The sequence below is a fragment of the Palaemon carinicauda genome, chromosome 24 (assembly GCF_036898095.1).
Source record: "Palaemon carinicauda isolate YSFRI2023 chromosome 24, ASM3689809v2, whole genome shotgun sequence".
NCBI lineage: Eukaryota > Metazoa > Arthropoda > Malacostraca > Decapoda > Palaemonidae > Palaemon > Palaemon carinicauda.
In genome coordinates this window covers 13,473,390-13,485,889 of record NC_090748.1, presented here as the reverse complement: position 1 = coordinate 13,485,889, position 12,500 = coordinate 13,473,390, and the positions used below count along the sequence as shown (strand labels likewise).

The window sequence follows — 12,500 nt, the reverse complement described above, 5'->3', positions numbered from 1 at the left end:
TACTGGATGTAATGACCTCATGTGGCTTAGATATGTTCATTATAAATAAGAAAATGAATGAAGGTTTCTTAGTTAAATTATGATGCCTAGTATATAGTAGTAATTGGAATTTACAATGTATGCCATTACTATGCAAAAAATATTCACATCAACATCTGTGAGAAGTGTAAGTTGAATTATCACGAGTCTTTTTATAATATTTTTTTTTTTTTTAGCCCATAATTTTGTTATATCCTATCGTATTTATGTTCCTTTTTTTCCGTACATAATTATGTTCATATTGGAGCCTTTAGGCTTTTAATATTCTGCTTTTCCAATGACAGTAATAATAATAATAATAATAATAATAATAATAATAATAATAATAATAATAATAATAATAATAATAATAATAATAATATTACTTAGGCCTGTAGTATTCTGCTTTTCCAATGGGAGATATAGAAATAATAATAATAATAATAATAATGATAATAATAATAATAATAATAACAATAATAATAATAATAATAATAATAATAATAATAATGTCAATTGAACTATTATTCTTTTCATTCGCCAATCACGCCAACGTTAAGGAAGGTCAAGTACCTAGGTGTCTCGCACCGTCACAGCTGACGAAGGTTGATAAACTCTAATAATGGACCATAGCTAGTAACGTAACTCTAATATAGACCATAGCTAGTAACGTAACACTAATATGGACCATAGCTAGTAACGTAACACTAATATGGACCATAGCTAGTAACGTAACACTAATGTGGACCATAGCTAGTAACGTAACACTAATGTGGACCATAGCTAGTAACGTAACTCTAATATAGACCATAGCTAGTAACGTAACACTAATATGGACCATAGCTAGTAACGTAACACTAATATGGACCATAGCTAGTAACGTAACACTAATGTGGACCATAGCTAGTAACGTAACACTAATGTGGACCATAGCTAGTAACGTAACACTAATGTGGACCATAGCTAGTAACGTAACTCTAATATAGACCATAGCTAGTAACGTAACACTAATATGGACCATAGCTAGTAACGTAACACTAATGTGGCCCATAGCTAGTAACGTAACACTAATATGGACCATAGCTAGTAACGTAACACTAATGTGGCCCATAGCTAGTAACGTAACACTAATGTGGACCATAGCTAGTAACGTAACACTAATATGGACCATAGCTAGTAACGTAACACTAATGTGGACCATAGCTAGTAACGTAACTCTAATGTGGACCATAGCTAGTAACGTAACACTAATGTGGACCATAGCTAGTAACGTAACACTAATGTGGACCATAGCTAGTAACGTAACACTAATGTGGACCATAGCTAGTAACGTAACACTAATGTGGACCATAGCTAGTAACGTAACACTAATGTGGACCATAGCTAGTAACGTAACACTAATGTGGACCATAGCTAGTAACGTAACACTAATGTGGACCATAGCTAGTAACGTAACACTAATGTGGACCATAGCTAGTAACGTAACACTAATGTGGACCATAGCTAGTAACGTAACACTAATGTGGACCATAGCTAGTAACGTAACACTAATGTGGACCATAGCTAGTAACGTAACTCTAATATAGACCATAGCTAGTAACGTAACACTAATATGGACCATAGCTAGTAACGTAACACTAATGTGGCCCATAGCTAGTAACGTAACACTAATATGGACCATAGCTAGTAACGTAACACTAATGTGGCCCATAGCTAGTAACGTAACACTAATGTGGACCATAGCTAGTAACGTAACACTAATATGGACCATAGCTAGTAACGTAACACTAATGTGGACCATAGCTAGTAACGTAACTCTAATGTGGACCATAGCTAGTAACGTAACACTAATGTGGACCATAGCTAGTAACGTAACACTAATGTGGACCATAGCTAGTAACGTAACACTAATGTGGACCATAGCTAGTAACGTAACACTAATGTGGACCATAGCTAGTAACGTAACACTAATGTGGACCATAGCTAGTAACGTAACACTAATGTGGACCATAGCTAGTAACGTAACACTAATGTGGACCATAGCTAGTAACGTAACACTAATGTGGACCATAGCTAGTAACGTAACACTAATGTGGACCATAGCTAGTAACGTAACACTCATGTGGACCATAGCTAGTAACGTAACACTAATGTGGACCATAGCTAGTAACGTAACACTAATATGGACCATGGCTAGTAACGTAACACTAATGTGGACCATAGCTAGTAACGTAACACTCATGTGGACCATAGCTAGTAACGTAACACTCATGTGGACCATGGCTAGTAACGTATCACTCATGTGGACCATGGCTAGTAACGTAACACTCATGTGGACCATAGCTAGTAACGTATCACTCATGTGGACCATGGCTAGTAACGTAACACTCATGTGGACCATAGCTAGTAACGTAACACTCATGTGGACCATAGCTAGTAACGTAACACTCATGTGGACCATGGCTAGTAACGTAACACTCATGTGGACCATAGCTAGTAACGTGTGTCTCCTCCACTTTTGAAGCTGCATCTTTGCAGGTAGTAGGTTGACCCAGGGCACTAGCTACCTGTTGAGATACTACCGCTAGAGAGTTATGGGGTCCTTTGACTGGCCAGACAACACTACATTTATTATTATTATTATTACTTGCTAAGCTACAACCCTAGTTGGAAAAGCAGGATGCTAAAGGCCAGGGGCTCCAACGGGGAAAAACAGCCCAATGAGAAAAGGAAACAAGGAAAAAATATTCTAATAACTGTAACAACATTAAAATAGATAATTCCCATGTAAACTATAAAAACTTTAAACAAAAACAAGAGGAAGAAAAATTCGATAGAATAGTGTGCCCGAGTCTATCTTATTTCTCTTCTGCTTCTTTTGTTAAGTTTTTAAAGTTTATATAGGAAATATTTATTTCAATTTTATTACTTGTTTCCTTTCTTCACTGGGCTATTTTCCCTACTGAGGCCCCGGGGCATAAGGCATCCTGCTTTTCCAACTAGGGTTGTGGCTTAGCAAGTAATAACGACAATGATAATAAAGTATAGTAAGAAGTGATATAAAAAATCATTTGAGTTGCTTAACATTGGCTTAAGAAATGTTAAATTTAGAGATTTAAAGGGGAGGTTGGGAATAAGGAAGGAAGGAAAAATAAAGGCATCAAGGAATGAGACTATGAAAACATAGCTGGATGGAGAGAGAGAGAGAGAGAGAGAGAGAGAGAGAGAGAGAGAGAGAGAGAGAGAGAGAGAGAGAGAGAGAGAGATCCCACTTTTAGCTACGTGTTTAATTCAAATTCATTCAAGCATTCCTTTTCTAAAATGCTAAAAAGAAATATAAACGTGAGTTTCCTTTCCGGAAAGGCGTAATTCACTAAAATGTTTCAAAACTAAAAGCCGTGTTTGTTCTTATTATGTAAAAAAAAAGGGGGAAATAATTGTTTTGCTTTTGCATCTTAACTTTGACGTTAATATATTTTGTGAGCATAAATTTGCCAGGAGGGATAAAAAGTCCTCACTGAAAGTGAACATGGTACTACGGTCAAACGGTCAATTCTTTCCATTATTTATTTATTTTTTGTTTTTATTAAATTTCAGTAAAGATAATTTGAAATTTGTAAGTACAATAATTTTCTAGTCTGCTACTGAAGAAGGTTGGAGTAGTTAAGGTCATAATGTTTATGAAGTTCCACATTTCGGTGATAAATCATTCAGTTAAAACTGTTACATGTACAGTTGGACACAAGAATTCCTGGTACACCTCGCTTTGAGGAAATGCATCCAACCACAACCGTAGTGCGCGGCAAGCTCCTGTGTTTAACCCCACCTACTATAGTCGTCATCTCTTCCTACAATAGCTATCTGGTTACTCGCCACTAAGTAAAGGCATGGCAGGTTTCAAAGGTCTCTCATGAATGGCAGATGCAATGGATAATGACAATGCCCTAGAGACTGGTGACTGAATATATATACATATAATAAGCGCCCAAGCCCCCTCTCCACACAAGCCAGGGCCAGGCAATTGCTGCTGATGACTCAGTAGGTAGACTTATAGGCTCCCTCAAACCGAATCTTCATCCTTAGCTCACAATGATGGTCAAGGTGCAGACACTATCAAATTTGAGCTGACTCCCCAATCCCAACCCCAATCCAGTAGATCGCTAGGCAAGGACCTTTACAATAAGTTACTTTGGAGCGAGGTGTTCCAAGAACTCCTGTGTGTAACCGTATATCTATAATGGGGTCTGGGAAAATACACCTGTAAAATCTTGCCATGCAAATTAAGAGAAAAGTCCCTTTTTTTGTGCCAATATCTTGCTTAATACTCCAATTTTCATATCCTAAAATATTGTAACAAAACACGTCTCTGAATTTACCAGACGAAGTCGTATGAAGGCTCCTTTAACTAAACATGGGCAATATTTAAAACTGGAAATGTTTAAATTCTGTTGGATTATCGGGAAAAGATACAAAATAGCATCAGCTCATTCATCACATTAAGCAATCGGTGATTACCTTTTGATCTCATTATATCAGATGCATCACTGGACGTTAATTACATTGGTCATCACCATCGCTCGTGGGTGTGGATCCCTTGTTCATAAAGGCCTTTGAAGTTTCAAAGTTGTTTCAAATAGCATTGAGCAAAAATAGCCAAATATTTTATTTTTACGAATAGAAGAGTTGTTGTCATACTAATATTAATTGCTATTATAGCAATGATAATTACGTGTTGACAATTACTGTATATGGTATGCATCGACAAGCGACGAATTATATTGTTTCAAAAGCATTTCGTTTATGTTGGTATTTTGAATAAAATATTGCAAAAAGTTAACCTAATATCATTTAGGATATGATTAAACGTTCGTACATTTTGTAGACATTAACGATCAGCTCATGCTAATAATTTCACGAGCTTGCTAAACCCGTTCGCTTCATATTTTAGGAAAAATAAATTAGTGTTTGGTCATTAGTCAATATACTGTTAACAAGCCTTTACAAAATTTGTAAAATCGTTATGTTAATGTTCTTTAGGAACTATATATTATTATCACAAATACTAATCCCTTTTTCAAAACGCATAAGCCTTTTCGTTAAATATGTTATGTTGGTGAAAGATCTTATAAACGGATTGTTTACTTTTCTAATAGATGGAGAATATATCCTTTTTTAAGTTTTCATTTAAGATATAAGATTATTCTTTATATTAACAATGATAATTAATTACTGTATACGAATCTTGCTCTTGCTTATTGGTAGATAATTTGATCGAAAAACTTTGTAGTCGTTAAAAAGCCAAATTTTATAACATTTATATATGACTGAAACCGAGACTCAATACAGTCAAATGAGCATAAAAGTAAAAAGACAATTTCAGATTAATATTCCTTTATCAATCAGAAAAAGACAATTATAAACATGAAATTATTTTCTGTCCTATTTATTGTTTATAGAGTTATAATTGAATATAAAATCTAATAATTTGAATACAACACAATAGTTTCTTCAAAGATGACATACCCATGATACCTATAGTAGTCTAGGTGTGCCACGAACGTCAAGTTGATCAAGACATTATTAGGCGAATTGTGTATCTTATGATGTGCAAGTGATTATTAGTTTATTACTCAAAGCCTATAATTAGCTAGTTTGTAATACCAATAAGAAAACACGTGAATTGAGCAATTAAATGCACATTTATCTATGTGCAGTCTACTCGAACGTCGACGGAAGCCGAAATAGCCTAACCTAGATCCAGACTACGAGGTAGGTTAAGTTTTTTTTTCTCTTTTTTTTTTAATTTAAAAACATGCAAATTCAAATAAAATCAACAGTAACTATTCGTGTGCAGGAATGTAAACGATAGTATATTTAGATGCCTTTTTATATACAACAACTATTTTGTGGAAATTTCAATGTTCACTCGTATGGTTAGGTTTTAGGCTAGTTTACCTACAGTAGGCCTATCATGTAAACCATTTAGTTAAGGAACATTTTTTTTTGGGTTTCATTGTAGTGTATTACATGGCAATGTAACCTAGGATTCCAACTACTTTTTCTTATAGGAAAAATTACGCTCCCTTCGAAAATAACACTCGTTCCCGTCGCAAATGAATAGTTTCAGAAATATATATACATCTATATCCTTCGATAATGGGGGACCCCCTTTGGGAACCCGGGGTTTTGGGTGGGGAAAACATACTGGGGAACCGATATATAACCGTAAATCACTCCTTTTCTTCTCTATACATTTCCTTCTTGTATTTATTATAACCGTAGGAAAATACAAAACAGTATAACTGGATATATTTGGGAGGAGCCGTTTCAAAGGTTATTTCTTGTAGTAATACAGTAACCAGTGCTGCCAACACCTGATGTAGTTTAAATGTTAGCATTCCATACCTGATGTAGATCAAATGTTAGCATTCCATGCTAACATTAGCACCCATTTGTACGTACGTTCGTTCGCACCAGTTTCCGACCTGCGCATATATAACCCCCCTGCGCAGGAGTATCTCTCCCAAATTACTCTTTTTATTACCGTATTATTTTCTCATTTTATATTCCCATTCAATATTATTTATCATACATTCCATTTTACCTTCCTATATTGGGTTTATTTGTTTGGTTATTTCCTTTCCCATTTGTACGTACGTTCGTTCGCACCAGTTTCCGACCTGCGCATATATCGCCCCCCTGCGCAGGAGTTTCCTCTCCCCAATTACTCTTTTTATTACCTTGTTATTTTCTCATTTTATATTCCCATTCAATATTATTTATCATTCATTCCATTTTACCTTCCTATATTGGGTTTATTTGTTTGGTTATTTCTTTATCTCTTCCTGGTTGTACATAAATACTTACTCTGGACTAGTTTTTTTATCCAGTTAATTCTCGGTATGATCATCTCATTTTATATTCCCATTCAATATTATTTACCGTTCATTCCATTTTACCTTCCTATATTGTTTTTATTTATTTTTGTTGGTTATTTCTTTTTCTCTCCTCTGTGTCTTATAAATCCTTTCTCTGGTCTAGTTTCCGTATTTAGTTCATTCATGTTTACCCGCTAGAGTTTTTTGTTTTTCCCTTAACCAATCACCACCCTAGGCCTATGCAGATATCTCCCTATTAGCGGTCTTTTCATACCCTTTGTTCCAATGCCTTTCCCGTTGTAACCTTTGACCTGGTGAGGCGTTCTGCATTACAAGTGCGGTTTCTTTTTTCGTATTTTGCGATGGAGCAAGTTATAGAAACTTGTAGCGGCTGCAGTATTCCGTACCTAAAAGCAGTGGCTCAATTCCATGGTGATTTTTTGGATACTTCAGGTAATGTTGAGCATTTTCTTAAATCTCACATCGTTATTCCTCAGGGTTTAAAGTGCCCCTAGTGCCGTTCTGTTTTATCTTATAGGCAAGACATTCACGTGTTTTATTGCAATTCTGAATCCATCATTCGTAAAACTAAGAAGAAACGCCGTTGTGGTTATACCGTTACTGCCTATAAAGGTACTTTTTTGGACAAAAGTCGTCTACCCCCATGGAAGATAATATTATGTGCCATCCACTTTTTGCATAAACATTCGGACCGTGAGACCCTCATGGATGGTATCGACATATCTTCGAAAACTAGTGTCGATTGGAGAAGTTTCTGTTCCGAGGTTACCGAATACTTCGACGTTTTCTTCATAAAAGTAAGTCATTGCCTCATATTCTTCCCCGTGTTATTTTTATTGTTTTTAAAATGAATATATGAAAGATTATGCGTTTGCGAATCATCAAACACCAAGTTAAACATTAAATGTGCGAGAACTGTTCAGTAATTCTTATACTCTATTACAGATCCTTTTCCTACCACCGTCAATCCCACCGTTGCCGTACCCCACCTGACCGACCCACGTTTCTTCTTTAATTTACGGTGAGTTAAATCTTCAAAAAATACGTTCCTGTTTTTATTATTATAATATATTTCAGTGTCTTCATCAATTATATAAAGTAATTGCCTCATATTCTTCCCCGTTTTATTTCTATTGTTTTTAAAATGAATATATGAAAGATTATGCGTTTGCGAATCATCAAACACCAAGTTAAACATTAAATGTGTGAAAACTGTTCAGTAATTCTTATACTCTATTACAGACCCTTTTCCTACCGCCATCAATCCCACCGTTGCCGACCCACGATTCTTAGTCAATTTACGGTAAGTTAAATCTTCACATAATTCGTTCCCATGTTTTATTAATGAGTTTATATGATTATAAGAAAGAATAGGGGTGTTTGTATGTATGATACGGATTTATGTATGGATGTGGGTTAAGAATACAGTTTTTTTTTTGGGGGGGGGGGTCGCAGGGGGCGGTAGCCCCCCCGTTAAGTCCTTTGGGAATAAGAATACGGCAATGTAAGGGGGTCGCAGGGGGCGTTAGCCCCCCCGTTAAGTAAGGGTATGGCTTGTAGTCTAAGGTTAGGTTGGGAAGTTCAAGTTAGGTAGTGTTCTTAAAAACCTATTATTCCTCTGAGTGACGTTCACTAATATTTTATTCCATTACAGACCCCATGTAAACCACCATTCGGTCTTCTATTATCTACCCTGGCCGTTTTCCATCGTTACTCCAACAAGGTAAGTTATTATCCACACAATGTGTTCCCCCATATAATATATTAATTCTATTGATGACTGAGAAAGGGTTGTTATTTCTTATTTATTAATTCAAATTCTGGGTATAGTGTAACCAATGGTGAAATCAGTTCGTCGTGTTTTATTTTAATGCTTGTATCGGAATTGGTATCTCGTGTTTTCTCGATATTATGTGAACTTAGTGCATTTTTCGGTTGTTGGAATCTGAAGTCCCATAATGAAAAACAGCCATTTGACGACATTTTCCGTGGGGAAAGGGGGGGGGGGTTCTGCAAGAATGCCGTTTTCTCGTGTTTTCTCGACATTACGAATTTCTTTGTGAACTTTAGTGTTTTTTGGGTAGTTGAAATCTGTAATCCCATGATGAAAAAGCACCATTTGCCGTCATCTACAGTGGGGAGGGGGGGGGGTGCACGTTAAAAATGCCCTTCACCCGTGTTGCTCGTGGTTTCCTTTTTTTCGTGAATTTAGTGCCTTTTTGGGGTGTTTGAAATTCAAGGTAAAATAGCTCAAAACCGGTCTTTTTGCGACATTCTAGAGCATCGGAAACGTTTAAAACACCTATAATTACATCATGTTCCGATTTTTTTTGCCAAAATACTATTGTTTTAATGTAAAAATTTACCCATCCAAGAAGGTAATGTATGGAGAAGAAAAGGCTTGTTTTACCATTATATACCGTTTCCCCAGTATGTTTTCCCCACTCTAAACCCCGAGTTCCCACTGGGGGTACCCCATTATCGGCCGATATACATATATATATATATATATATATATATATATATATATATATATATATATATATATATATATATATATATATATATATATATATATATATATATATATATATATATATATATATATATATGAAACTATTCATTTGCGAGAGGAACGAGTGTCATTTTCAAAGAGAACGGACCTTTTTCTATAGAATTAAAGTAGTTTTTTCCCTAGGTTACATTACCCTGTAATACAGTACAATAATACCAAAATGTTTATCTTTGTTTGTAGTACGATGTTATGAAGTTAGTTTTGTGATTTACGAAATATCATTTAGTGTTACCTCGCCAGGAGTGAAGCTGCTTTAGGAGCAAACACAGATAGAGAAGTAGGTAAGGTTACAGCTCCTAGGTTAGGTTAAGTGGGGAACCTTAAGCCCTGTCCACATGATCTAGCATGCCCGACGGGCAAACAGTGATACCAGACCACAATAGTTAGTAAGAATGAGGGTTAATGACGTCAGAACCGGGAAAACCACAGACAGGGATCTGGCATCATACAGTATTGCCAGATCCCTGCCTTTAGTTTTCCCGCTTCTGACGTCATCAACTTTCATTTTCACTGACTATTGTGGCCTGGTATCACTCTGTTTGCCTGTCGGGCATGCTCGATTGTGTGGACAGGGCTTTAGGTTAGGTGAAGACCACCAATGAAGTTTTAAAAGGGTTAATAGCATAGGTTATAACCAATCCAAATGTATGCAACCAACGAAACTTAGAATTGGTTAACGAAAGAAGTTATGATTAATGCAAGTGAAGGCAACCGAAGAAGTTTGAATAGGTTAAGAAAGGAAGCTATAATTAACCCAAGCAAACGCAACCAACGGGACCTAGAATAGTTTAATGAAAAAGGTTATAATTTATCCAAGCGAATGTATCGGAAAAAGACTGGTGTTCTTATGTTTGTTTGACTTTTGAAATGTGATTTTTCAGTCATAAGTTTTTGAATTTTAAAACATCTAAGATTTGAAAAATATGGATTTCTCTTAACTATTTATATCAAAACAGTTCAAAGTACTTATAAATATACAAGGAACACCTAATTTTCTTCACTAGGAATATTGTGCTAAATATTCACTCGCATTTCAATAACTGACCTAGTCCATCCCAACCAACTACAAATGCACCGAAAAAATATTCATAGCTTGAATTATCACAGTTTTTAACCTAAGTCATTGTAGCTTTAACCAGTAATCACTTACATTGCTTTATCCTTTAGCATTTGACAAAGGCTGTGTCTGTATTATACATGCCCTGACAGCTTAATGGGCAGAGAGTACCATTTGATTTATTCTCCATTTATTGATTTGCTTAACCAAGGATTTTTATAACCTAACCTGCCACAATTAGAGTAGCAAAGGTAGAGCGCAGAAACTTGTTCCCTGACCTAACCTACCCTAGTGAAAAAGCAGAGTAACTCTTTGATTGATGTTTGTTGGAGATTTTGAATAATTGCTCATCTATATATATTTGATTTTCTGAAAAACCCAACAAGTTTTAATTTTAAATTTGCGATCTCCTACATTGGTTCTAAAGAATAAATATGTCCAATTATTTTCTTCAAGGGAGTAAAAGTATTTAAAAAAAAAGATTTAAAAAAAAAAGATTTATATACCATAATGTATCTAAGGGATGGAATTATGAACCTATGCAAAATGAATTCTAAAGTTTTTTGAAAAGTTAAGTATCCAGATGAATATTTGATTTTCTCTTCCTTTTGTTTCATTGATTTAGAGTTACAATAGGGTGAATTGCGTTGCAGGTATCAATCAATACAAATTAAATATACAGTATATATATATGCATAGACATAGGTATTTATGCATAATTATTAACATCGCACACATACTGTATAGGTCCATGTATGTAATATGGTATATATGTATATATATATATATATATATATATATATATATATATATATATATATATATATATGTATATATATATATATACACATATATATATATGTATATATATATATATATATATATATATATATATATATGTATATATATATACACATATATATGTATATATATATATGTATATATATATATATATATATATATATATATATATATACATAGATTATATATATTCTTTATATATATATATATATATATATATATATATATATATATATATATATATATATATATACTGTATATTTATATCAGAACAGTTCGAAGTACCTATAAATACACAAGGAACATACTTGTATGTATATAAATTATATATATACTGTATATATATACATATATATGGATACATAAATACATATATATATATTTTTTTTAATTATATATATATATATATACATATATATATATATATATATATATATATATATATATATATATATATATATATATATATCCCTTTCCGAGTGGGGATACTTTAATGTAGGGGGAAAGGGTCTGCATATCACCATGATTAGTGAAGATGTACTAATCAGGGCCACCCATACCAGTTTTGTTTGCTGTGAGCGATCAGACGAAAATCTCCCACCATCACCAATCGTCACTGGCCAGCATGGTGATGAAAACTGGCCAAACCCCAGGGATGAATTGGCATATCAGGGGCCTTTGTCCTACGGTGGACTATAAAGTGCTGCATTTGTTGTTATATATATATATATATATATATATATATATATATATATATATATATATATATATATATATATATATATATATATATATATAATCAGGTGTTTGAATTTGTCAGTGACATCTAATTTCAATAGTTAAGAGACTAACAATTTGTTGTCAAATTGACCTCCAATGATAAAAGGGAACTGCAAGTATGATGATCATCACAACTGTGCTTACAATTTTTTTTTTCTTTTTTAACAATCAGATTGTCGGATAGTGGCCACCCAATATTATTGTCTGTTATTTGGTTTCCTAAGTAATCATTACCTTTACAGATAGATAGGTAAAGAGATTGAAATTCTTGTTTGTTTTTATTGTGTTTTAGGGAATTATGTTTATGCGCAATGTTTTCTTTATCTTGTGTGGCTTTATTTTTTTGGCATAGACCGATAATCATTGGGTA

The 12,500-nt window shown here is 34.1% G+C and overlaps 1 protein-coding gene across 1 annotated transcript in view; it reads right to left on the bottom strand.

Moving 5' to 3' along the window:
- Positions 1 to 12,500, bottom strand: part of LOC137618090 (uncharacterized) — a 438,647-nt gene that overhangs the window by 74,243 nt on the left and 351,904 nt on the right. The window lies entirely within an intron of this gene.